The sequence below is a fragment of the Danio rerio genome, chromosome 16 (genome assembly GCF_052040795.2).
Source record: "Danio rerio strain M-AB ecotype USA chromosome 16, GRCz13ab, whole genome shotgun sequence".
In the NCBI taxonomy this organism is placed as follows: Eukaryota; Metazoa; Chordata; class Actinopteri; order Cypriniformes; family Danionidae; genus Danio; species Danio rerio.
In genome coordinates, this window is record NC_141036.1 from 31,285,330 (window position 1) to 31,311,180 (window position 25,851).

At 33.9% G+C, this 25,851-nt stretch overlaps 1 protein-coding gene across 4 annotated transcripts in view; it reads left to right on the forward strand.

Annotated features, from left to right (window-relative positions):
• Window positions 1-25,851, forward strand: part of galnt1 (UDP-N-acetyl-alpha-D-galactosamine:polypeptide N-acetylgalactosaminyltransferase 1) — a 230,205-nt gene that overhangs the window by 64,475 nt on the left and 139,879 nt on the right. For all 4 annotated transcript variants that reach the window (XR_015511496.1, XR_015511495.1, XM_087287129.1 and 1 more), the window contains one exon: window positions 7,451-7,559. The gene's annotated coding sequence lies outside the window, so the exon portion shown is untranslated. The remainder of the gene's footprint in view (window positions 1-7,450; window positions 7,560-25,851) is intronic.

Sequence of the window (25,851 nt, forward strand, 5' to 3'; positions counted from 1 at the left end):
TTATCACTAATGCCCCACATATATTCCTTTTGATTTTGTAAAAAGTTTAGAAGGACATTCTCTAAATGAAAGCATGATTTTCTTTGCTCTTTTAAAATAAAAGTACTCAATCTCTTAAATAGATGTGCTCACAAAACGGAACTCTGTCCCAGTTCTCTATTTCTAGACCGTTTATGGAAATTAAGATGCAAACACAATTTATTCAGAGCATGTGATGGTTATTATCATCTTATTTAAATAAGAGGTCAGCATTTAACAGTGTGGTTCATTTAAAATATACTGTATGGCAATTTGGCATGACAGAGGTCATTTCAATAGACATGCATGTGTTTAATAATTCAGTGTATTGTGATTATGAGTATGCACAATGGTTAATACTGTGGGCGCTTCAAAGTACAGGGACGTAGTTTATTACCGTACATATTTATTATTTAAACTTTTAGAGTGCCTTTTAGCAATATTCAGATTACAGTAGATCATTTATTTTCAAGCATTGACATTTTCACATGTTGATCTATTAGGCTTGGGCAGTATCTAAATTTTGATACTGTCAAACATCCTCCCTATTTTACCCCAGTATCTGGTATTACCGTGCATTTAAAAAAATGATGACGTATGGCTCAGACAGCATCACCAAACTGTTGGCTTGTGCCTAAACCATTCCGAAACGGAATACCGTATATGCGATCTTAGGTTTGCGGTCACCTATTTGTCTTGTTCATTGTAGAAGAGAGAGAGCCAGCAACAAGCGACGCTCAGCACTACACTCTCTCTTTCTCTCTTTCTCTCCCTTTCTCTCTCATTCTCTCTCATTCCCACACACACACACACACACACACACACACACACAAACACATACACATACACAGAATCCACGCCAATACGCGCATGCTCGCTTGCTCGGGAGTGATATTGCTAGACCGCTCCCTTACAAATTACACCAGAGTTACTGACAGCTCTCGCAGATTATTCTGAAATTTATTCCCGCACCGCAAGAAATCTGGTCGGAAATCTGGTACAGCAGCGGGAATGCAGACCTCTACTTCGTATTTACCATGTCTCCCTTCACGTTCGGTTCAAAACCGGAAATACTGCCAAACTGCAGGTAAATTGGTGCGCGGTCTCTCTCTCCCTTTCTCCCCTCCACACTGTCCTGTGATGACAATCACACATACGCATTTGTAGGCATTAAATAAATAATAATTTATAATAATAATTCAATATTTAATACTTGTCCCCTATTTAAGTGCATTGTTTTTTATGACGGTTTAACGGTATTGAAACTGACACCGTTGCTATTTTTAGATCCCACAGTATACCATATAACCGTATTACCGCCCAAGCCTATGATCTAGCCTGTGATATTAAAAATTCAGTGACTATTTATAGACCTTTTATTTGTTAACTGTACAGTCAGGTTCCATTTGTTAATATTTAAATTTTAGTAAAGTCAATGTAATAAGTATTAATATACATAATTAACATTATTTTATGATGTTAATTTCTTAGTTAATGACCAATAAAAAGTCATAATCTTTATATTTCATTTAACTTTAACATGATTAGGATTATGGCTATTTCTAAATGTTGATTTTGATTCTTTATTGCAATGTGTTACCTATTCTGCTTTATCATCCTTCCCAATGTAAATTGTTCAAAACATTTAGTCCCCCTGAATCTGTATGAACATGTCTTAAGATTAGGGCTGCATGATTCAAAAAAAATATGCGATATTGCTGTTGAGATATTTATTAGCTGAAGTGATAGTTCTTGTGATATAACATTTCCCTGAGAAATGCTATTTTCTGAGCTTTTAAAATAGCAATACCAAACAAGTCGCAGCACAATATGACTATATGGGCACTGGTGGGAGGCATACGTTGACATGAGGCCATAGGTGCTCTGCTATGACTGTGATATGGTTTTTATACAACAGTCCGAGATCATTATTGTGTGTATAAAAAAGAAAATCAAACACGGAGAGTGTAAAAATAGTTTTGTATGAGGAACTACTTTCTTCCGCCATTCATTAACATCTACAGCTGGCGTCAAAACAGCAGAAACCGTTGCTGATGTGACAAATGTGACTTAGGAGCTAGTACTTGAATGATTGTATGTAATATCTAAAGTGATGACAAAAAGATAATTTTGCTCACATTTTAAGTTTATAAGTCTGAACGGCATGAAATGACACCAGTCTAGAGACATTTCCCAGTATTTCTCTGTTGCAATCAGGAGATCACAATAATTAACCCCCAAAAAAACCCCAAAGCAAAGCAAACACTATAAGCAAACACTACCACCAGACTATGGTATAAGTACAGCACTACAACATACAAAAGAGAGATTGACTTAGAAAGTCATTTACCTTTTTTATAATGATTTGATCAGCTGTAGTTTAGAATTACGCTGAGTTTTTTTTCCGTCTAAGGGCTTATTATGCGGCCTCTGCTGCCATCTTAGAGCAGAACTTCAACCGTCTTTGCACTGCTCAGTATGACAGGCCTATAGATACAGACTGTTGTCTGACTGATTGTTTTATCGCTGAAATAATAAATATTTAAAGTAGGCACTGTCCTTATAAATGAACGGCATAGTTGCTATCTAAACAACTACATTCTTGCCTAAAAAAGCCTCAAATGTACACTGTTATCCAACAGCAGCTTTCACTCTATGTGGGCGGAGTAATAAAGAAGGGTGAGGAGGCTTTACGAGTGCTGTTATTGCAGAATATCGCACAGCTATCAGCCAATCACATTCGAGAACCAGACAGAACTGCTGCATAAAGAAATTATGCAATGATCATACAAAAATAAACAGGTAAGAATGGATATTTGTCTTATCGAATATACTTTCATATAAACTTGTCATATAAAGTAATCATTTAAACATTCAGACGCTACAAATAATTTAAAACCAGGCCAGATATATATAGTGATGTATTGCACCTCTGTGCAATATGTATATTGCATGTATTGTTATCGCCATATATTGTGCAGCCCTAATTAAAATATTGGCTGTTTATGAGTCCTAATAAAGTACACAAATGTGCATCATCTAACTCTAAATCCCTAATTTTACATAATATCTAAACCCAACTACCTTCCTATCTATTGATAAGCAGCTAATTAGTAGTTCATATTATATTGTTATAAAGGTTTCCACAATTAATCGCAACAATAAAAAGCACTCATTCTGATTTAATCAATGTCATTTATGCACCAATGTGAATTATCTGTGTTTATTCAACAATGCCGTTTTGACACCATGTGTGGTCAGTGTGTTTTCTTTGAAATACAGTAAAACCTGTAATTTTAGTCTTACATGTACAATATATTAAACAAGAACACTAATGGACTAATGAAGAAAAAAAACACGACTATTACTAATAAACAGTAATCAACATGTAGCAGTCACCATATAATACAAAACAAATATCTATTGCTTTTACACACCATGTATTCAAGCAGAATGTAAATCAAGCCAAAAGCAAGAAACACTTACTAACAAGTGGACTAAAAATAAAATGCTACAAAATGTCTGCAATAAAATACAACTGTGTATGTATTATTTTTTTGTGAAGGATATGCAGGGTTGTTTGTTGCTGCGCTGACCTGCCCACAGTAGATGAGAGTCTTTAATTGGGCTTTTGTTCACCTAGCAGCTGTTGCTATGGTTCCTGGGAAAGGCTCTAGCACTAGCAGTGTCACACACCTCAGAAACACAATCAGCTTTTGGGGAAGTTCGTCTAACAAACACTGTCTCTGGCTTTAGAAGCGGTTTGTGTAAAAGTGTGTGTGTTGTGCGGTGGACTGTGGAAAGGCCTGTACAGTGTGTGAAGAGATTAGAGAAGTGTTTTTTGATGAAACAGAGCTGCTCAGCGACCTCCACCTCACTCAAAACCCCACCGCTGCTCGGTGTGCGTGTGTGTGAGTGTCAATCTCCGTCTGATAGAGATGTTGAGCTGCATGCTGATCTTTTATTCATCTGGGCTCAGGATGTGGTACGCATGTCGGAGAATAACCTGGAATAAGCGATTCTGACTCCATCATCTCCACACTTGAGTTGATATGCAGGAGAAGGAGGTAATGAAGGAAAGGCAAAGAAAGAATATATTAGGCTGGAAAGAGCACTAAGTTGGAGGAGGAGAGGCTGTCGGAAATAATCTCGCAGTCGTTTCTGATCATGACTTCTCTCTTCGGGTTTATAGATTTACACACTGCGTGTGGCCGCTTCTTTTTTATAGAGCCATTTCTGATTTCCCACAAGTCTGCAGCTTTAATCACTGGTCGCAGTGGTCATTCTCGTGTGTTTCTCTTGAAACCCTTTTAAAAGGAAATTGTGCACTTTTTGAAGGGAAAATCTGATGAATGAGGATTTTTAGAGATTAGTTTTTAGATGACATGTTTACAGGCATAAACATACAGACTGTATTAGGGATTACTGTACTTTTCAGAATATGTTTGAGAGAGAGAGAGAGAGAGAGAGAGAGAGAGAGAGAGAGAGAGAGAAACATTTATAAGTCATGTTGGTATCTAAGGTTTATAATGTAATTTGGGTAAAACTTTACAATAAGGTTGTATTAGTGAATGTGAGTTAATGTATTTGTGCAATTCCACCGTTATAGATGTGACATTTGCAGTAAAAACTCAAACCATAAATTCTCATAGAAAGCATATGTTAACATTATATTGAAACTTTGTTTATATTTTCCACAACAACTCACCACAGAGTTAAGATACCAGAAAAATAGCAATCTGTAAACATGTTTTGTACTTTAAATGAGGAAAATAAACATACATTATGGATATATGACAAAAAATGTCAGCGAGTTTGCAGTAAACAGCATACTTTGTAGAAATTCTGTAAATTAAACTGCATAACCCAAAAGAAACAATGATAATCAAAAGGATAAGAACTCGCTATAAAACACAATATAAAACACGATAGATTTTATTGTATTTTATATTTTCACATTTATGAGGAAAAAGTGTTGTTATGGATGTGACATCTCTCCGTTATGGATGTGACAGATGTGAAATTGCCACTTGTGTGACTTTGGTGAATCAAATTGAATAGTTTGAAAACATGGACAGATATATTTTGGAGTATTAAGTACCGTAAAATACTTGCTTACCCAAAAAAACCCAGAAACGGTTTCTGTATTTTGGTGAAAACTTACTGTTAATATACTGTTGTTCGTTAGTTCATGTTAATTCATTGAATAAACTAATGATAACAAACATAAATTTTTGTATTTTAATAATGTGTTAATGAATGAACCATGATTAAAAAATGCTTTACAAGTATTGTTCATCATTAGTTCATGTTACTAAATACATTAGCAAAAAACAACCAAACCTCATTGTAAAGTATGAGCATAATTTATAAAAACCCTAAACCCCAAAAATACAAAGAAATCTTTTAAACAGTATATTTAAAATAGACAAAAAAAAAAAAAAAAAAACGGAACTATGGAAACTGTAGTGTCAACTAGGGATGCTCTGATTAATCGGCCGGAGATCGGTATCGGCCGCTAATCACATTTCATTGGTTCGATTGGTACTCGCCAATCTGGCCGATCTCATGAGGCAATTGCAAGTGTTTTTGTGTTTGCAAGAAGAGGAAGATGCACGTGAGCACCTGGGTTATACATAAAGCAGCTACTGCATGTATTTCTGCCTTTTTACATAAAGAACTGAGAGTTTGACAATATTCTAAGTTAACTTAAACCTGGCTGGAAATATTAGATAGATAAATAAAAAAAAAAACTTAAAAATTATATTTGTTAACATGAATATTTCATAACATAACTTGTAATAACATAACGTAATTTACTTATTGCAATAAACAATAGTTTTATAAGCCTATTTCCTTTTAGTAAGTAAGTAATTGATTTATTGGTGTGCATTTTAACTTATTAGGCATCAAATTTGCACTCCAAACTTTTTCTTGATTGCGATGTTAAAATCTTCTTTCATCATTTGCAATTTTTCCAAATTGCATTGTTAATAAATTTTCTTATAATTTTTTCTTATGTGCTGTCTGTTATGTTCCGTAAAGCTACTTCTGACCATGACATGTTCACACCTAAACGGTTAAAGGAGACATGTTTAAGGGATTATATGCAGTAACCTTTATTTATTCTCTTAGGTAAGGAGAATCTCCACTTAAGTCTCATACTTGGAGAGAAAATGTGCTTTATGCATTATAAAGCTTAAAGCATCAGAATCTGTACTCTGTACCAGCCTATCACCATATCAAGGAATCGGTACTCGGCATCGGCTGCAAAAATTATTATAGATTTTATTATAACATTATCATAACATTTTAAAGCAACATGGAAATTAGCTTGTTAAAAAAGACTACAAAATCCTTAATTTGGCACATTTCTAAATGGGGAATTTTGGGGAAAATGAATGATGGTGCCATATTAAGGGTTTAAAATAGTTCAATTGGTTGTGCATTGTATTTGTGTATGTTTTTTTTTTTTTGGTCATCATTTTAGTAATATTATAATTAAGATTTGTATTTAGGCGGCATAACATGTATATCAGAATAAATGGCTGTTCAATCCGCTGTGACGACCCCTGATAAATCAGACACTAAGCCGAAGGATAGTGAGTGATGGATTGATATTTGTATTTACAGGTCAATTATTTGGTAAATATTCAGCTTCCGAATATTAAGAGCTATCGCTTATCAAAATCTGTCTGAAAGGGAAATCTGTCTGATCATATCAAAAGGTCTGTGTAAAACTTGCCAGTTGATGTGAATTTGAATAAAGATGGCTTTTCTTTAATTTCAACATTAACAAAAGGTTTAAATTCATGTGGGATTGCATGCACAATGTGGTATTTTTTTAATTATGGGCTAAACTTACAGATCAAGTGTATAGTTTTTGGATGGTATTAAAGAATTGTTTACTATATACTGTATATTTACAGTATCATACCTGTGCTAGGTGCACTTTTAATTGTGAGAAGTACATGTATTTTAATGTTAATGTTCATTCATTCATTCATTCATTTTCCTTCGGCTTAGTCCCTTTATTTATCAGGGGTCGCCACAGAGAAATGAACCGCCAACTTATCATGTTTTACCCAGCAGTTGCCCTCTCAGCTGCAACCCAGTACAGGGAAATAATGCTCACTAATATTTTTTTTCTATTAAATAAATCACTTTTTACCTCAAAACAACTGTTCTTGGAAAATTTTTTTATTAATATATCATTTTGAATGTTATTTACTCAACACTTGAATAGTGCAATATTCATTGTTAGATCTTGCAGATTCATCAATGTTCGAAAACATTATTGGGTGAAGTAATAATCTTATGGTAGCTAAATATAGTGTCTCATCATTATTAAAATCAATAAACACTATTATTGTCGAAGTACTATTACACAATGTAATCCCTCTAACAGCTGTATGTTTTTTGTGTGTTACAGAGAGCATGCGTGAGTAGCAGGATTCTGTGGCTCCTCCCCTCATCTGGAGCCCCTGCGCTGTAGGACACGAGACCCCCTTGCTTCTCCTACTCTAACCTCAGTTCAACAGGTAGGCACTGAAGCTACAGCAATTATGTCATTATGGAATTGCAGTTAGTCTCTTTATTATACAAAGTGTGAATTAACGTCAGCTCAGATTTACTCGTAATGCTGCAGGATTAATTCAGTGTCACAATAAAGCACTTCACAAATACTTACAGGTCCTGACAGCAGAGCGTTTTTGGAGTCTTTGCAAAAGAAATGTGTTTTGCTTTATGTAATTGGTTATTTCTTAAATTGTGGGCCTCTGGAACTTTAAAAGTATTTCAGTATTTGAACTGTTCTCTAGTTTATTTCCACTACAGTGAAAATAAAAAGGGCATTTTAAGCATCAAAACATTAAACTGTAATGTCTTAATCTTTGTCTTAGCAAATAATGACTTTCATACATTTTCTACTGTAATTTTTACCAATGAAATTGTAACAATAATATTTTTTTTTTTTTTTAAATATATTGTCAGGGATATTCAAAAATCATTAGATAACAAATTTACTGTAAATATTTATTAATAAGTACATCACAGCGAACCTCTTAAAAAATAGTAATTAATGGTTTTTTTAGATTTTACCCAGCAAGAACAAGACGTCCACAAGACGTCATATTGACGTTGTACCCCAATGTTGTGTGAAACTGCATTTTGATTTTTGTTTGGAAATGAGAATTGAGTTGACGTCAGAACCTAAGGTCAAGTCAATGTCAATGTCCAATATTGGACAGACGTTGCATTCTGGTTACTTTCCAACGCAACCTAAAAATAACCAAATATCAACGTTGGATGATGTTACAGCTTGACATTGTGTGGACGTTACCAATATAATGTCTATCATATACTGCAATATGGTTGCCAAACCTGATAAATAAATGTTAGTATTTGACGTCAATGTGTTGTTGATTTAAGATGTTGGTTCAATGTAAAATTTTGGTCACTTTCCAACACAACCTAAAGTCAACAAAATATTAAAATCATTTCACGTCATTATTGGATGCTAAAATAACACTGTCCTTAGAAGCTGGCAACCTAAATCTAACCTATTGTTAATGTCTTATGATGTTGTGGGTTTGCTGGGTAACTTTTGGAAATATAACATTTCTTTACTGTTTATAAAATAATATTTGGGACTTTAATTTGATTTCAACACTGAAGTGGTTTTAACAGACCCAAACCAGTTACTGACTGATAATTTTTTAAAATTTGTTTTTATGTTTTTACATTGTTATTTTCAAAATACCTTTCAAATCTTGAATTGTTTCATATGGTTGAATTTGCAGCTATCATTTTATTGATTAAAAATGTTTTGCATAGTTTATCAGTATTATTTGTTTATCAATAATACTGAAAAACAATATGAAAAATAAATTTCCTAAGTAAAGTTTTTTTTTTTTTTTTGTAGAATTTACCCAGCAGGCACAGGACATCAACATGAAATCAAATTGACGTTGTATCCCAACAACATAGGGGCGTTGGATTTTGTTTGGAAATGAAAATTGAGTTGACGTCAGAACTCAATGTCAGGCCGACGTCAATGTCCAATGTCGGACAAACATTGCAATTTGGCTACTTTCTACAGCTTGAAGTTGTGTGGACGTTACCAATATGACATCTATCAGACATTGGATTTTGGTTGCCATAACTGAAGAATAAATGAAGAATAAATCAACAAAATATTTATGTAATTTCATGTCATTGAATTATGCAATTTCATGTCAATTTCATGATTGGATGTCAAAATAACATTGTTTTTAGAAGCTGGCAACCTAAATCTAACCTAATATTAATGTCTTATGATGTTGTGGGTTTCCTGGGTAACTTTTGAAAACATTAAAGTTCTTTACTGTTTAAAAAATTATATTAATTATTATTTTTAATTAAATTTGATTTCAACACTGAAATGGTTTTAACAGACTTAAACCAGTTACTGACTGCTTATATATATATATATATATATATATATATATATATATATATATATATATATATATATATATATATATATATATATATATATATATATGTGTGTATATATATATTGGAATTAATCTAGCTTAATTTAGATTAAAATGGCTCAATTGAACTCAGCTGAAGCCACTCAAAATATGTGTGCCCCCTAGTTTGTCATGGGGCATGAAAGAAATGATCATAAGTTAAAGTAAAACTGCCTCCAGTTAAAGTCAGGCATCCTGCTGATTTGATCCAGAAGGGCACTTTTTTGTCAGACGGCTCACCAGTCAGGTATACATCTGTGCTAAAATATCAAGGTGAAAGTCATCATAGCTTGCATAGAATAGACCCAGCTCTCAACCCAACTTTGAGAATAGATAAACGAAGATATTTTTTTATCGCACGATAAGAGCCAATAACGGCCCACCACTAATATATATTAAATATTATTTATAATTATTTAATTATATTATTAGTATTATTATATATAATGAAAAATATTTTATTTGATATTTTTACATTTATACATTTTTATTTTTAATTTTCTGTTGGAAACTACATTTTTAAAATCTTGATAAGGTTTATAGGGTTGAATTTGCAGCTAGTTTACCAACATTATTTGCTGTAATGTGGAAAAACAATATCAAAAAGAGATTTCCTCAGTGAATTGAAGCATGATAGTGGACCAATTTATTTTTTGTTTGGGTTTTTTTGCTTTAAGCTTGAAAGTGACAAAAATATTTTGATTAACAAAAGGCAATCAAAGAAGGAAACATTTAGTGATGAAAGGATGCTAAAGGTTTTCAAGTTCGGATATAATCTTTTGATAACAAATACATAAAATCAAAAGGTGCATTTAGTTAAAGAAACTCCAAATTATAAGGAGTATGGTTTTGATTTCAGCCATTTGTTTTAATGTGAGTGTGTGTCTGTCGTGCTTTAAACTTTAAATACACACTAATGCATATTGATCAGGGTTACACCACAAAATGGCTGAATGATTGCAAATTGAAGTATTTAATTGTACTTGCTGTTGCTGCCTGGCTTTGCATTGGTAATCAATTTGTGTTTGTTTTCTGCACTGGGTGCAGTTTTTGCATCACAGCTCTCCCTCCGTCTCCGTCACCCTGCTTTCCGTTCTTTTGTGAGTCTTTCAGTGTGTAGTTTGCTAGTCGTGTTGGTTTGAAAGAGCCTGTGCTCGAGGCATGTAATCACCAGTGAGAGGAAAGGGAAGTTGAACACAAGCTTGAGGGATGTTGCAGTTATACTTCAGTATGATTTCTACACCAAACTCAACATTACAGTGTGTAGCTGCTCTGCCTGAAAATGTTCCTCTTTAAGTTGCTTTATTGGATCATAATTTTCTCTCTCTCTCTCCCCCTTTAAACTGCACTTCCTTAAATCAAATTGATGGGAAAGCTGTGTTTGTTTTAGCTGTGTTGAAAATGAAATCATGAAAGGAGCTTTGGTGAACATTTGCATTTAATCAAACATGTAGCTGTATTAATGACCCAACTTATGCTGCAGAAAACACCACAAAACCAAAACACTTCAGTTCTGCACACACTTTGGGTTCGGTTAAACATTAGACTGCGCAATCTGCGAATCTGCAATAGTCACATCTCAGGATCTGCAATGTTGAGTTGAGATTATGATAACAAGGAACCATATTTCATAAAACTATTTAAAGTTTAACCCTAATAAAGTGAAATATTTTCACTTTGATGTCTTTTTAAGACCCGTCACTAAGATATCCAACCTATTTAAACCAATAAAATCTAAAGTTTACAGATTTATACAAAAATTCATCGTATTTAATTATTAATACTTAATATTTAGTAAAGATTATACAGATATTTTACATTTTATTATTATTTCTAATAAACATTTCATTTTTATCTTTGTTCTATTTTTTAATTTATGCTTAAAAGTAGTTTCTTATATTTTACACTGATATACAGTTGATTTCAGAATTATTAGCCCCCCTGAATTATTAGACCCCCTGTTTAATTTTTTCCTAAATTTCTGTTTAAGGGAAAGAAGATTTTTTTCAACACATTTCTAAACATAATAGTTTTAATCACTAATTTCTAATACCTTCTAATAATTTATTTTATCTTTGCCATGTTGACAGTAAATAATATTTGAGTAGATATTTTTCAAGACACTTCTATACAGCTTAAAGTGACATTTAAAGGCTTAACTAGGTTAATTAGGTTAACTAGGCAGGATAGGGTAATTAGGCAAGTTATTGTATAACGATGGTTTGTTCTGTAGACTATCGAAAAAAAAAATATAGCTTAAAGGGGCTAATAATTTTGACCTTAAAATGGTGTTTAAAAACTGCTTTTATTCTAGCCAAAATAAAACAAATAAGACTTTTTCCAAAAGAAAAAAAATATTATTACTATCAGAAATACTGTGAAAATGTCCTTGCTTTGTTAAACATCATTTTGAAAATATTTAAAAAAGAAACAAAAATCAAAAGGTGGGCTAATAACTCTGACTTCAACTGTATAAAACTATGTCAAATAATGAACTCTTTCCAAGTAGAAGACATTTTATTTCCAGATCTGGCTGATTAGTCGAAGACAAGTGTCATCCACATTTTGTCAGAAATTGATTTAATCTGATGAAGCTGAAATAAATATTACCGTTCTCTGAATGATAGCTGTTTGCAAAGACTTTCAATTAACTAACCTTGCGTTTACACCAAGAGCGGCACCTCTCTGCCTTTGGCACTCTGATGGTCCAATGTGTTTACATATTTTCTAACAAAATAAACCATTTAAAAGCCAACCATGTAGTGATGGTTTTGTGTTCATATTTAAATGCTAGACTAATTTAACATGCTGTTTACAGAAGACGTTTAATAGCTTTGGTCTTTACGTCACTGTTAATTTGTGCGGAAGCTATATTACAAACTGGGAAATCGCCATAGCAATAATCAACCTCTGCTTTAAATTGCTTTGGAAATGATGTGGTAACCGATAACCGATTTCAAGGTTTACCGCGGTTTGGAAAAGTCAAGGCTTTAAAAGAGCCAGAATTTTCTGTTACACCATTCTTATGTACGTATATGTACTTTTTGTGACTATTTTATTTATGTTATTTTATTTATATTTTATTTATTTATAGTTTTTAGGGCAGTAGTGTCTTCAGCAGAAAATAACCATCCACATCAAAAGCTACGTTTTTTTTTAAATATTTGAAATGTTTCTTAAAATAAAAATATATATTGTGTTCAATATGGGAAAAAAGTTGTTCTTCTTTTTACCCAGACATTTAAAAAGAACGTATTTCAAAGCTGTAATCACAATACTGTGATACCATGAAACCATGAAATTTTTATGTAAGGTTATCATACCGTCACAATCTTATACCAGCCCATGCCTAGTCGAAACCAACGTTTATTGTACTTCATTCTCTAAGACCATCTCAATAGGTGGATTTGTACATTCCAATAGGTTGCTGCCAAATTGCATAATAGCTCACTACCATAGAGTTTACATGATTTCAACTCTCCTCGATGCTTACAATATCCACAAACGCGCCGCTTTTGCTGGAGCATGCCATCGGCTTCTGTTGAACATGAATGACCTTCGACTACTTTGATGCTCTCGTCAATGGTACACAATATATCGTCTCAGCATTGATATTGTAATGTGTGCATCATCAAGAGTCACATTACATAGTTGAGTCTGGATTATAGTGTAACAGGAGCCACGAAACACATGATTTTTAGAGTCACTGCAAAGCTTAACCATAATAACCACGAGTTTACAACATTCAGGCACAATAAATTATGACTTGGAGGTGTAACAAAGATCAATTGCATTTAATTATTTATGCAATGAAGACGATGTAGTGTTAACTTACAAAAAATGCTTTTCTTAGAATTTTTAAAATATTGTTTCTTGTCCAAAAATCAATTCAAACCTAAGACAACATTTTTTTTGCTTACCTTATTAAGGACCTTAAGGAAAATCTCAATGAATTTTGACTTATTATTTTTAAAGGTGAAAAGAAATCTATACTTTTAGATATTTGAGTAAGTAATAAGCAAGTAATTTACTAAGTAATTTACACTGTTTTTCTCAATTTATGAAATAACTTCGAACGTAAGTTCGGGAGGAGCTTGATCAGTCAGGTGAGTCAGTCAATCATCATGTGTAGCGGTTCAGTTGACTTTAGTTCCGGCATCCCTTCATCTCCTCCTCTGTCAAGCCTCAAGCCTCCTTTAAGGATGGGAGGTCTGAGCTCTCTTTGGGGGTTGATAGCTCTGACCCCTGCTTCAGGACACATGCATCAACACCAAAATCGTTTACCGTTAATCATTTATTGTTGACACAATTGATTGAGCAATCGTGAACTGTACATAAAAGACTCCTCAGAAAAGTCATAGAGTGCTTTTTAAACCATCTGGTAAAACTGTTCATTACGCAATATTTATCGCAGAATAATAAAATATTGCAATGTTTTTTCGATATTGTGCAGCCCTAGTCAATTCTATTCCAATGGTAATTTTGAATTTGAATTGTGAATATTCAACAAATTTATAAAAATAAAAGACACACATTCCAGAGTTGCCCAAAGCCGTAGGCTGATTTGGCCCAAGGTATTCACTTTGGGTGCGACAGCCATTGAGATTCTCTACATTGTCTTGTCCTCATTTGTCTTTTATAGATGACCAACCTTTTTTTTTTTTTTTGAGGGAGTTGAATGATTCTGTGACATTGTAAAGAGATTAAACATTCCAGAAATCTCTACTCCAAATTCGACTTTACAGTATGTAGTGTGGAGGCGGTAAATGCAATCAGTTCAAATAATCCACTTTCAGTAGCTTTGTTAACTCATTATGATTTCCTCTCAAGCTTCCCTCTTCAACTTACAATTCCTTAAAACAAATAGATGGAAAACTATGCGTTGTTTTAGCTGTGTTGAGAATAGAATCACGAAACCTTGAGAGTTTCCTGTTCACCGTGTCTATTTCTGGTCACACACACACATATTCACCTCGCACTTTGTCTCAAAGTTGGTGACATCACTACTCTCTACCGGTTTCCGAAATTAGACTTGCATTGTGCACTATTGTTGGGTAAAACCGCAGGTCCCTTAAAACATGGAGTGTTACATTACTGCTAGGCCCGTTCTCATCAACACACACGAGATTTGTGGGAAAGTAAGAATCATCAGTCTCTTCAACTGCATCCTCCTTCATTCCTTTTTCTCCATTCATCTTTTCTCCAGTGCCGACTTGGGGTTTAGTAGTGTGTTTATTTAAGGACATTAGTTTTTTCTATGTCAGGATGGAGGAATTTTTCATACTGCGTACAGAGATACACACGCACTCTCTCACATGCACACACACATATAATCACACAGAGAGCAGTGAATGTAGATTTGGAGTCTGAAATGAATGTGTAAAGGAACTGTGTGCTTTAAACCATAGCAAGAAAACATGTCTGAGCCGCACGCAAACAAACCATACCTAGCAACCAATATTACCCAAACAAATGTTTCTTATGAAAAGCGTCTTGTAATGAATCATTCAGAAAGTTTTACAGACTCATGAGATATTGGTTGGAATCTTTGATGCGTCCTACATTGAACAAACTCTCAGAATCAGTCAGAGTGGCTTTTGAATCAATATTTGACTCATTTTTTATCATAACTTTCAGTGAACCATCATGAAATGAAACAATGTTCGTGAGACGTAAGGTCAGGTCAAGTCAGGTCAAAATCGACTTCTATAGCAGATTTAAAAGAAACAGAGTTTCACCAAAGGGATTTACAAGAACAGCACAGTTCATAAAAACAATAAAAAGAAGCGGGCATCAAATGAAAAAAGAAAATAATATGTATTTTAAAAATTAATCAAATGCCAGGGAAAACAAAAAAAAAAAAATTTTAAGATCATGACACAGCAGAATTATAATGGTTCACAGTAGGGCTAGACAATCAAAAAAAGATTGTAATATCTGTTCAACCCTCCACACTATCTTAATCCAGCATCTTTACGATTCAGCCAATTATATTTTCAAGGGCAGGAGAGAAGCATGAAGGCGGTCGCACAAGTCTTCACGTTGTTTTAAATACTTGGCTCGGCAACATGGACACCTCGAAATGGTGTTGAAAGAGTCACATACTGTATTTATAAGGTATAATTCACCCAAAATATAATTTCTGTCTTATTGTAATGATGTATTCTCGGCTGTGAAATCACACATGAGCTGAATCACTGTTTGTTTACTAGCCAGAGGACGTGCTTGTGCCCGCGAATGATGTCTACTTTAATGAACAGAACCTGCATAGGCTGTGAATAACAGGTAATAAAGTTGTAAATAATGTTTAGTTGGTTGCACAGAGTGATCGTTTGGGGGCCGTTGGCAAGTATGATTTGCATCTATGTTTTATTTTTTCTCAAAGTGATGGTGGCCATGACATGAGCCACACTCTGCAGTGAAAGTAAAACCAAAAACAAGCACATCATTTAAATGATCATATTGCATTTTAGAGTTACGATTACTTCAAGTATTTGATATATTTTTTCTTTCGTTGCGAACAGAGAGTGTTGTGCATGAAAATAAATGTTTTGGGTTGTTTGTTGGGTCAGTATAATTACTCTAGCCTATATTGTTGAATGTAATGCAAGATGGAATCTGATAATGGCAAATGTATCATTTTATCAGTAAATAAAAATGGTCTAATACTGTTGTCAATGACAAAAGACAAGCATATGTCTTAAACATAATCATTTAGAATCATTTAGTTGCATTCTGATTTCATAACTTTACTGTGCATTAATGACCAGGGCAAAGTTAAAGTCTATTCAAGTCCACAATTCCAAGTCTATTCAAAATGTATCATTTTAACCAACAGTAGACCTACAAATAGGCCTACACTGTAAAAAATGGCCATGATTTCAACGGTAAAAAACTGTAAAAATGCTACAGTAAAAATCCGTAACCTGGTTAACAGTATGTTTCCTTAATATATACAGTGAATTACTGTAAACTGACTTTCCCAGAATTCCCTGCATGGCACATCACTTTGTATGCTTTTCGTTGACATTAAAATGAATCTTTTTAGTTGTTTCCCCATCAGTAATGTACATTATAAAATTATGTAACATCTAATGTTGATAAACAATGTTTATTTCATTACTGTAATTTTTTGCGTGTTACCATACTGGTGTTTAGTAGCTGTGTAAATGACACTGAGCACCTTCTATACACTGATACACTTTTCTGCTTGTGGGAAAAGTTGTTTGTGATGAGCAATGGTTTATAATGTAACTTTCTCATCACCAACTGCATTTGGCTGTGTTAACGTGTACATCTCTGTAATAAAAGATGCTAAGATGTTCGTTATTCAAAATACAGACATATTACCTCTATAAATTAATGAAATACGGTTGTTTGCTGTGAAAATGAGAAATTACTTTTACGGTTTGTATTGTATTTTTAACTGTAAAATACTGACAACCACAGCTGCCATTTTTTAACGTAAATTTTACAGATTTATTTTTTACAGTGATTATTATTGTTGTTTTACTGTACAGTATGTTTGAGAATTAATAATAATAGCCTACTCATATTAACCCCTATTTTACATCTACAGATCCATAACAAAATCGTGATCTTGATTTTAAGCAAAAAGCCAGAATTGTACAGCCCTAATTCACAGTGCAATTTTCATCGTTTTAGAGAAAATTCTTTAAAAATATATGTAGTGCTATCAGACCCAGTTTCTTAGGATGTACTGCATTTATTAGGTTTGTACCGGAGTAAAATTTTACTATTGTTTTATTCCATACAAACCTGGTCATGTTTAATCCCAATTTCAAATTAAAATTCTTTTAGAGCTCTTTTTCTTTTTAATAAATTGACTATTGTTCAGAATAATCCGTATTTTCGTCTGTTGTGGTCAAAAATCAGGTCTGTTCCTCCACATTTTGATTCCTTAACTCTAATTAAACCACACTGAACTAAACTCAACTCTGAAAACTAGACTGACACAGTTTTAATTTACTAGATTCTCTGTGTTAAGCTGCTTTGACGAAATCTACATTGTAAAAGCACTATAGAAATAAAGATGAATTGAATTGAATTGAATTATTGTGTTATATAAGAATTAAAAAAAATGCATAGATATCACATTGCACCTTTTTATGTATTAAACATGCACTGAAAAAACATTTTATTTTAAATTTGGAAGAATTTTCATTTGTATTTTACATACAAAAATGCACTTTATGCTAAAAATTTTAAGTCAAATAAGTCAATAAAAATTTTAGTCAATAAATTAATACTTGCAGTTTGTACAATGTTTTGCAAAAAGAAAGGTCCAGATGTTTTCCTTGTATTTATTTGCCTTTTGTTTTTAGTAAACTTTAAAAAATGCTGGGTTCCACTCAATCGATTTGTGTTAGGACAACATGAAGGATTTAAGTTAACTTGTTTTTTTTCTTCAATTTTAAGTGGATTGAACATAAAACAATTACGTTGTCCCCAAAAACCTCAAGAATTGTGTTGTTTCAGCTCATTTTAAATATGTAGTTTTTTTATGTTTAAGCAGGCTCAGACAATTTAATATCAAGATTCATATTTATTGTCCTACACATCAGTTATTGGCTTTTAAATATAAAGAGTTATCTGTACCTGTCAAAATTTGCACATCGTGCCGCACTAGGTTCAGTGTTTATTCCATATATTGTACATGTGCCGTTAGTTACATAATACAAGTCATTTTGGAATGCAAGATGAGAAACATTAGCTAAAATGTTGCCTTGCTGTGTTTTGCTCCTCCACACTGACATACAGTACTGTACACACAAACACATTTATATATTGGTATGTAATATGTGTATGCTGAAGCACAGAAAGCAAGCATGAATAGCAGACAGAAGTGACTCCCTCATGCAGCTGATAGCAGAAGTTTGAATGTCTCTATAGAGCCGGTGCTGGACGTGCTCTGCAGGAGTCATTAGGAGACCGAGGCTCGCTGTGATAACTGGTTTGGGTCTGTTAAACAACCGCGATTCTTTTTGCTGTCATTCACAGAGAGTTCATTATGCAGGGCCGTATCTCGCTTGTGTGTTAATTATGAAACTAAGTCTGGCAGCTTCATCCTGCCCAGAGTTGGGTTTTTTCTTTGATGTTTTTATCATTGCGCACACGCACATTCATAGTCAAAGACGTCCACATTTTTAACACCTTTCTTTAATAAGTGATGAATTATCACTTCAGGAAAAAATATTTTCTTCTTATTTTTTTCTTTCTCGCTGTCTCTTGGATGTGGAGTCTGTCCATATCCATTATGTTTTGGCTCTCATAGTAGGTGTTTCTACAGGATCAAAGTTTATTCGGTTGTAAACTGAACTGTCTGTTATAGGTCTCTCTCTAATTTTCATCTCTTATTATATAAAAAAACCTTGTCTATTTCTTGAAATTCATAATATACAAAGAAAAACATTTCTTGCAGTTAAACGAAAACTGAGGTCAGAAAAATTTTGTTCTGAAAGATTATATTCTTCACCCAAAATATTACATATGTTGTTTGTTCAAACTACTTATTTAAAACAAGCTGAAACAACAATTCTTGAGGGGTTTTTGGGAACAACATCATTGTTTTATGTTCAATTCACTTCTGAAGAGTGCAAATAAAGCTACAAGCAGGCGTAGCTAACTGTTGCCATTTTGTTAGCGTGTCATCGCACTGACCAAGAGTCACCAATAAAAAGGCAAAGAGGCGGAGCGTGAGCAGAGCTACAGATGTCTGCTAGCATTTTGCTTAGACAGGGTTTTTTGGGGGGAGAAACACTTAATACTTCATTACCTGCGGCTCATTTGTGTTCTGAACTCATGTGCTTGGTTTTACACAATATCAAAAAAGTGTTTAGTCTTTTAAAAACACTGTTGTAATAAATTGAGGCACTAAGCATTGTTTTACATGACACTTTTCTACAGGAGGAAAATGCAAATTACTTCCAAATACTTTGAATATAGTCTGTGTTAGTAAATGCAAGGCTTCTTATAAAATCATGGCATAACACCGTATGACAACATTTCAGATGACTGTTCTAGAGCCTACAGCTAATCAATCTGTCAGATTCTGGAGTGCATTACAGTTCTAAAGAAAATTATATATATAAAAAAAGATCTCAAATAAAACAAATACATTTATAGAGATGGTACAGTATAAGTAATTTCACTCACCTGGAAAATGGAGGCCACTTGAATGGTTTGTGAGCACAATAAAGTGCACAGCATGCCATATCATCTGATAATTGTTGGAAATGGAAGGCAATTGACTCTGTAAAGCTACATAAAACAAAACAAAACTACAATATATGCTGAGCTCAGTGGCTAATGTGAAGTGACGGCGACCAGCGAGACCTAGGTGTCACTCAAGTGGCCACATCCTTAATTATACAGACTTAAAACTTAATAAAAATGAAACGGATGAGTTATAACTCCCCCCCCCAACCCCCCTCACAGTTGTCATGAAGGTTAATACTAGCTATATGCACCAAACCATCTTTTGTACCATGCTGTAAACATGTTTTTAGCAGCTCTAAAATTGGCCAATTTAACATTGCAGTCAGTGAACATCTAGAGTTCCTGGAGCCAGCCCCCAAAGGCGAGTCGATGAATTGCAGTTTCAGCCACCTTCGTATTGGCTTCATTAGGGAGAGCGGGATGTTACCGCTTGCTGGAACACAGCATTTTTTACTGTGTATTTTCTGAGAAACAGCAAAAAAAAACATAGTGTAAAATATTTTACTACAATTTGAAATACTTTTTAAAAATTGATCAAATGTTTTATTTTGAGGAGCATATAATGAATTAATAAAGTGAAAAAACACATACATCCCAGTTTAAATTCATTAGCTATGTTTTCATTCAAATTAACTGTATGTGCGAAACTGCAATATTGCCATACTGGGGTATTAGACGCAAATAAGGAGTAAGGACTGGTGAGAGTGTTATGGAATTTAATAAAGCATAGCAAATGAACGGTAATAGTTTGATTGCGGTTATTACTTCAATAATGCCACTAATATATGCATACTCCACGTCTTAATTCCATCTCTGTTTGGTTCAGTTATGACTTTAGTCAGATTACGGTAATCAAAAATGGTTGTTTCGAGCTTATGCAGACCTACAGTTCAAAATTCATGTTTAACTGAATAAACAGTTTGTAAACACAAGTACATCTTATTGAACATCATTTATTTTTATCACCAACTATCATAGTAGAACAGTTTCTCAAGCAGTTTGTGATGCAATGGAAACAGGAGATAAGCCCCTGGTCTAATGCGCCACCTGGCTTGAGAAACCCATTCTCAAAGACTTATTTTTAGTCATTATTTGGGTAGCAAACATATTCTGAATGCTTTCGGCCGAAAATTTAAATGAGCCGTTTTAATCTAGATTAATCCAGATTAATTCCAAGATTACAGTGTAGTTAATCTAAATAAAAAAAATGAATCTATGCCCACCTATAATAAAAAAATTTGCAAATATAGCATAATTTCCATCCGATGAGTCAAAGAGAATAAAACTGTCACGTCCTGATAAACTGCCATCAAATATCAATAAGAAAAGCTGAACTTGCCTGGGCCTTTTTGCTTATACAGTATTGCTAAAGTAAAAAAAGTGAGAAGGATGCAACTATCCAGACAAAAACGTAAAAAACAATATACTGAATTGTGATTAGATTTCGAAAGATATTATTCAAATTGTTCCAAAGCCTTACAATGCAAAATCTGATCTGATTTCTACTGTATAATGTATTTGGTCAAAGCATCTCTAGAGTGACGTTGGCAGAAATGAAATGTAATTCAGTATAATTGCTCATTTTTCATTATTGATGTTTCTGAGGAAAACCTTCATAATCAGATCGTTTTTGTTCCACCAAACCCTGCATAGAAGGAAGTTTGTGAAATGCAGCAGTTGTGTAGCATGCTCTCTCAAAACAGTCTGGCACTGACTGCGCATAAACATCTCCATGCTCACCCACAAGTGTTAACTGTGTGTATTTAACCCTTTAATTAGTAGAATCGCTAAATGAGCGAACTATACTGACTGAAGTGTGCACTTTGCAGCTGGAAAATTCCTTTTGAGAGGTTGTGTTAATTGTACTTAATGTTAAATGTCAAAGCGTTTAGGAGAGTATTGACTTTAGGGGAGTTTCTTGCCAAGTCTTTGTGTGTGTATGAATAAGACTGATAGTTTAATCAGTTTCTTTCCAGTCAGATGGACAAATAAAGTACCTGTATGTACTATTTTAACAGTCACTAATTTTATTTTGGAGGTCTCCAATAAAAGTGTTTTCATAGTCTTAAGTCAGCCATTTGTAGAGCATACTGTAAACATTGCCACTTACTGGACCAATTGAAACTTGCGTATTTTGCTGATTACTTCTGCTCAGAATGATCAAATATTGTCAGTTTTAGCCTGTACCAATTGGGTAAACCACAAAAAAAAGCTAAAATAAACAAAAAGAAAACATTTAGGGCCTACTCACACTATGCCATCCGTACCGTGCCCAGGCCCGTTTCCCGGATCGTTTGAGAAGTGTGAGTGCACTGAATCGGGCTCAAGCACGGTTCACTTGGCCGGCCCTGGCCCGGTTGGAAGAGGTGTGCCTGAGCGCGGATCACTTGGGCTTTGGCGCGGTACGCTTGTGTGTGATCGCAAAACGGGCCAAAGCCCGAAACCGAAAGCGAGACGTGACTTTTAAGGGGCTGTTTTATATGGATTTATTAATCATTCTTACTGTTCAGTGATCGCAAACTGCCGTAGTTTATTAAAGACGCAAACTCCTCACAGCATGACAGCTGCGCGCCTTCAGCAGACCTCATTCCTGCAGCACGAGAACTTTATGATTGTTTAGAAGTGAATGACTAGTCATAATATACTTGCAGATATCTCCAATCTGATTTCGTAATAGTACAATTGCAGTTGCAGATATCTCTAATTGTTATTCTAACTAGTCGAATTATAATTATGACTGGTCAAAATATAATTAGAGATATCTCTAAATATATTTATGGAGTCAGAACAAAGATTTAAATGCTAAAAAGGCTTGCCATAGAGAGCGCAGCAGCGATGACGTAAGCGTGCCGAGGCCCGATATGGTGTGAGCGCGGGCCGTCGGGGGAGACGGGAGGGGGGACAAGCGTGCTTTGGCCTGGTTCGAGGCAACTGTACCTAGTGTGAGTACGGTCTTAGTGTGCCAAATGTAAGCAAAAGTGATAACAAATCAAGCAGAGCCTGTTAAATTCAGTTTGTCGAAATGTTACACATTTTCCTGCTAGCAAAGTCTTTCTGTATATGATTTAGCAGCTAACACACATTTACACAACATAAATAAGCAGAACAACTTATTCAGTACCATGCAGTCCATGCTGTTGTTGATATTCGAGTATCTCCGTACAGAATCACTCTATTTAAATTCAGCCAAGGTTAAAAAAATATACATTTTCACATACCATAACTTTGTTTCTTTTACTTTATTGTTCGTGTTTGAGGGTTAAAGTTTTTGTCTTGTTTCTGTCTAAATATCTAACAAAATTTTAAATTAAGAAACCGTTTTTAGACAAGTGACAATTTTGTCCTTTTTTTATAAGTGAAGATTTCATCTTGTTTTTATAAATGTGTCAAAATGAAGTGAGTTATTTCTTAAACAAGCAAAATAGTCACCCAAATGGGGTGAGCTAAATAATCTTGTTTTACCTTTGAAATAAGCTTATTTTAATTATTCCATTGGCAGATTAATTTGCATGTTTTATGTAAAAACTCTCATCATTTTGACATAGTATGTGTCAAAACAAGACAATATTTTTTGTTTGTCTAAAAAATGCTTCTTGATTTAAGAATTTTTAGATATTTGGTCTTGAAACAAAACAAAAACTATAAGTGTGAAAGGCGTTTTTTTTTTTTTTTTTTTCAGTGTTGCAAATGAAAACCACAGTCTGGCATTATGCAGAGGTGTTAAAACCTTCAAGGGTTTGTGCATGAAGTAAAAGTGGAATTACTGATTGCTCATTTCAGGCAGTTTAGTATCGCTTCTTTTTTTTGTCATGCACTCTGGTATTCAAAACTTTGCTAACCTTGTACACTCACAAACAGCCTCAATACTCTATGCAATGTAATATATAAAAAAATTATAACTTGATAAGCAATGTAAGAAACAATACGCATAAAGTGAATGTAATACAAGTTAATGATTGGCGAAATGGACTTAAACTTGTATCATTATGCAGTATTTTCTGTTAGTTATTGCGATTACAATATCAAGGAAAAAACATAACTCGCTCCCACTGAGAGACAAAAAGTCCTGTATCTTTAAAGAAAAGTAATATTTGTTTTTATTTAGCAAAATATAAATTAATACAAAATATAGCGTTGTAAGTACACGCGTAATGTTTTCACCATTTATTCATTCATACTAGATGCTAGAGGACACATTTATTTATTATAATATCTGATTGTAGGTTTTATTGTTATTATATCATGATATATTATCATGATGAGACTAATTCTTATTGTAGGGAAAATTTGATGTCACCCATGCCTAATACCCTCTACAAGTAAGTCTAGTAATGGTACAATACTAAATTCCAGAACACTGCACTTTAATAGACAGACTTAATTTACGTAACTTTATTTCACAAAACCATTGTAGCAGATAAAGTGCAGTTAGGGAAATCTTTTTCATAGAAGTCATTTTCAACCCAGATTCATTATGGACATGTACCCCTGTATACATTTCTGGAGAGTGCGAAACGTATCCTAGGAGGTACTTTTTTTGCAGTTTTAGTTTTTGTATGCTTTTTGATATCAATTTTCTCTCACAAGGGGCATTCGCGCCTGCTCCTCTTGCGTAAATCCATCTGAGGCCACTGTCGAATGATTGACTGACTGACCGCGAAAAGAAACAGAAGCAGTCAGCAGTGTCATACCGCCTTGTAGCGTTCGTTTAAAAGACAGAATGCAGCTATACGTAGCTCTGGCTACTTAATTCGCGCTCTTGAGAAAAGTCAACAGGGGTACATTAGGCATGAGCTCGTATAAGATTCTAACAGTATGATAACCTTGGATAAAAATATCATGGTTTCATAGTATTGTGCTTACTGCTCCAAAATATATTCTTTTTAAAAGTCTGGGTAAAAAACAAGAGCGTTTTTCTGCTTTGAACACAATGGCTGCGCCTGAATTCACATCCCTCCATACTATAAAGTACACTAAAAACAATATGCGATCCAAGTAGTTTGGCAGAATTCATACAATTCAAAAAACAGTATGTAAGTAGCACGTTCAAGCTCTATTCATACTACTCATAATCAAACTGTATAGAATGTAGGGCTGTGCAATTAATCAACAATCCGATTTCGATTTTGGCTTTTAACGATTACGAAAATCCATTATTCGAGATAAACGATTATTGTGTCATTTACCGCCTCCTTTCCAGTTGTACACGTGTTCCTCTTAAAAGTGTGAAAGACCGGATGATTCTGTGTGCGAGGTGCGCACACACAGAACAGAAGCATGCAGTCAGCATTCGGTCTCATTCGCACACTGAGATGAGCAGAGCGCAGTCAGCGCACACATCTAAAATCATCTTAATGTGAGCGCTTTAATAGTCAAATAGGTGTCAAAACGCAGCGTTTAGTGATTATTCATATTAACCCTCATTTGTGTAATAAACAAATGAGTTAAGAATCAAAAGACACGCGAAAGAGAAATTAAAGAGACAGCGCGCGATATTCCTTTTGCCGCTTGTTTTTATGATTATTAATCATACAGCAAATGGAGAACATGCCTCTTTGCTCTTGACTGAAGACTTTTGTAGCTAAAGTGTTTTTCTTATAGTGAAGATGCTTAAAGCACAGTTTGTTTAATATTTTTATTCTATTGTATTTATTTCTCTTTCCTTTGCAGGGTGGAAAAAACCTGTATCAGTTGAAGTCAGAATTATTAGCCCCCCAGAATATTAGTATTAATAATTAATTTTTAATAACTGATTTACTTTATCTTTGTCATGATAACAACACATAATATTTGACTAGATATTTTTCAAAATACATGCATTCAGATTCAAAATGCGATTTAGTGTAATCAGGCAGGTCATTGTATAACAGTAGTTTCTTCTGCAGACAACCAAAAAATATATTGCTTAAGGGGGCTAATATCATAGACTTTAAAATGGGTTTCAAAATATTTAAACCTGCTTTTATTCTAGCCAAAATAAAAAAAGCCTTTCTCCAGAAGAAAAAATATTAGAAGAAATACTGTTAAAATTCCTTGCTCTGTTAAACATCATTTGGGAAATATTTGTTTTTAAAAAAAT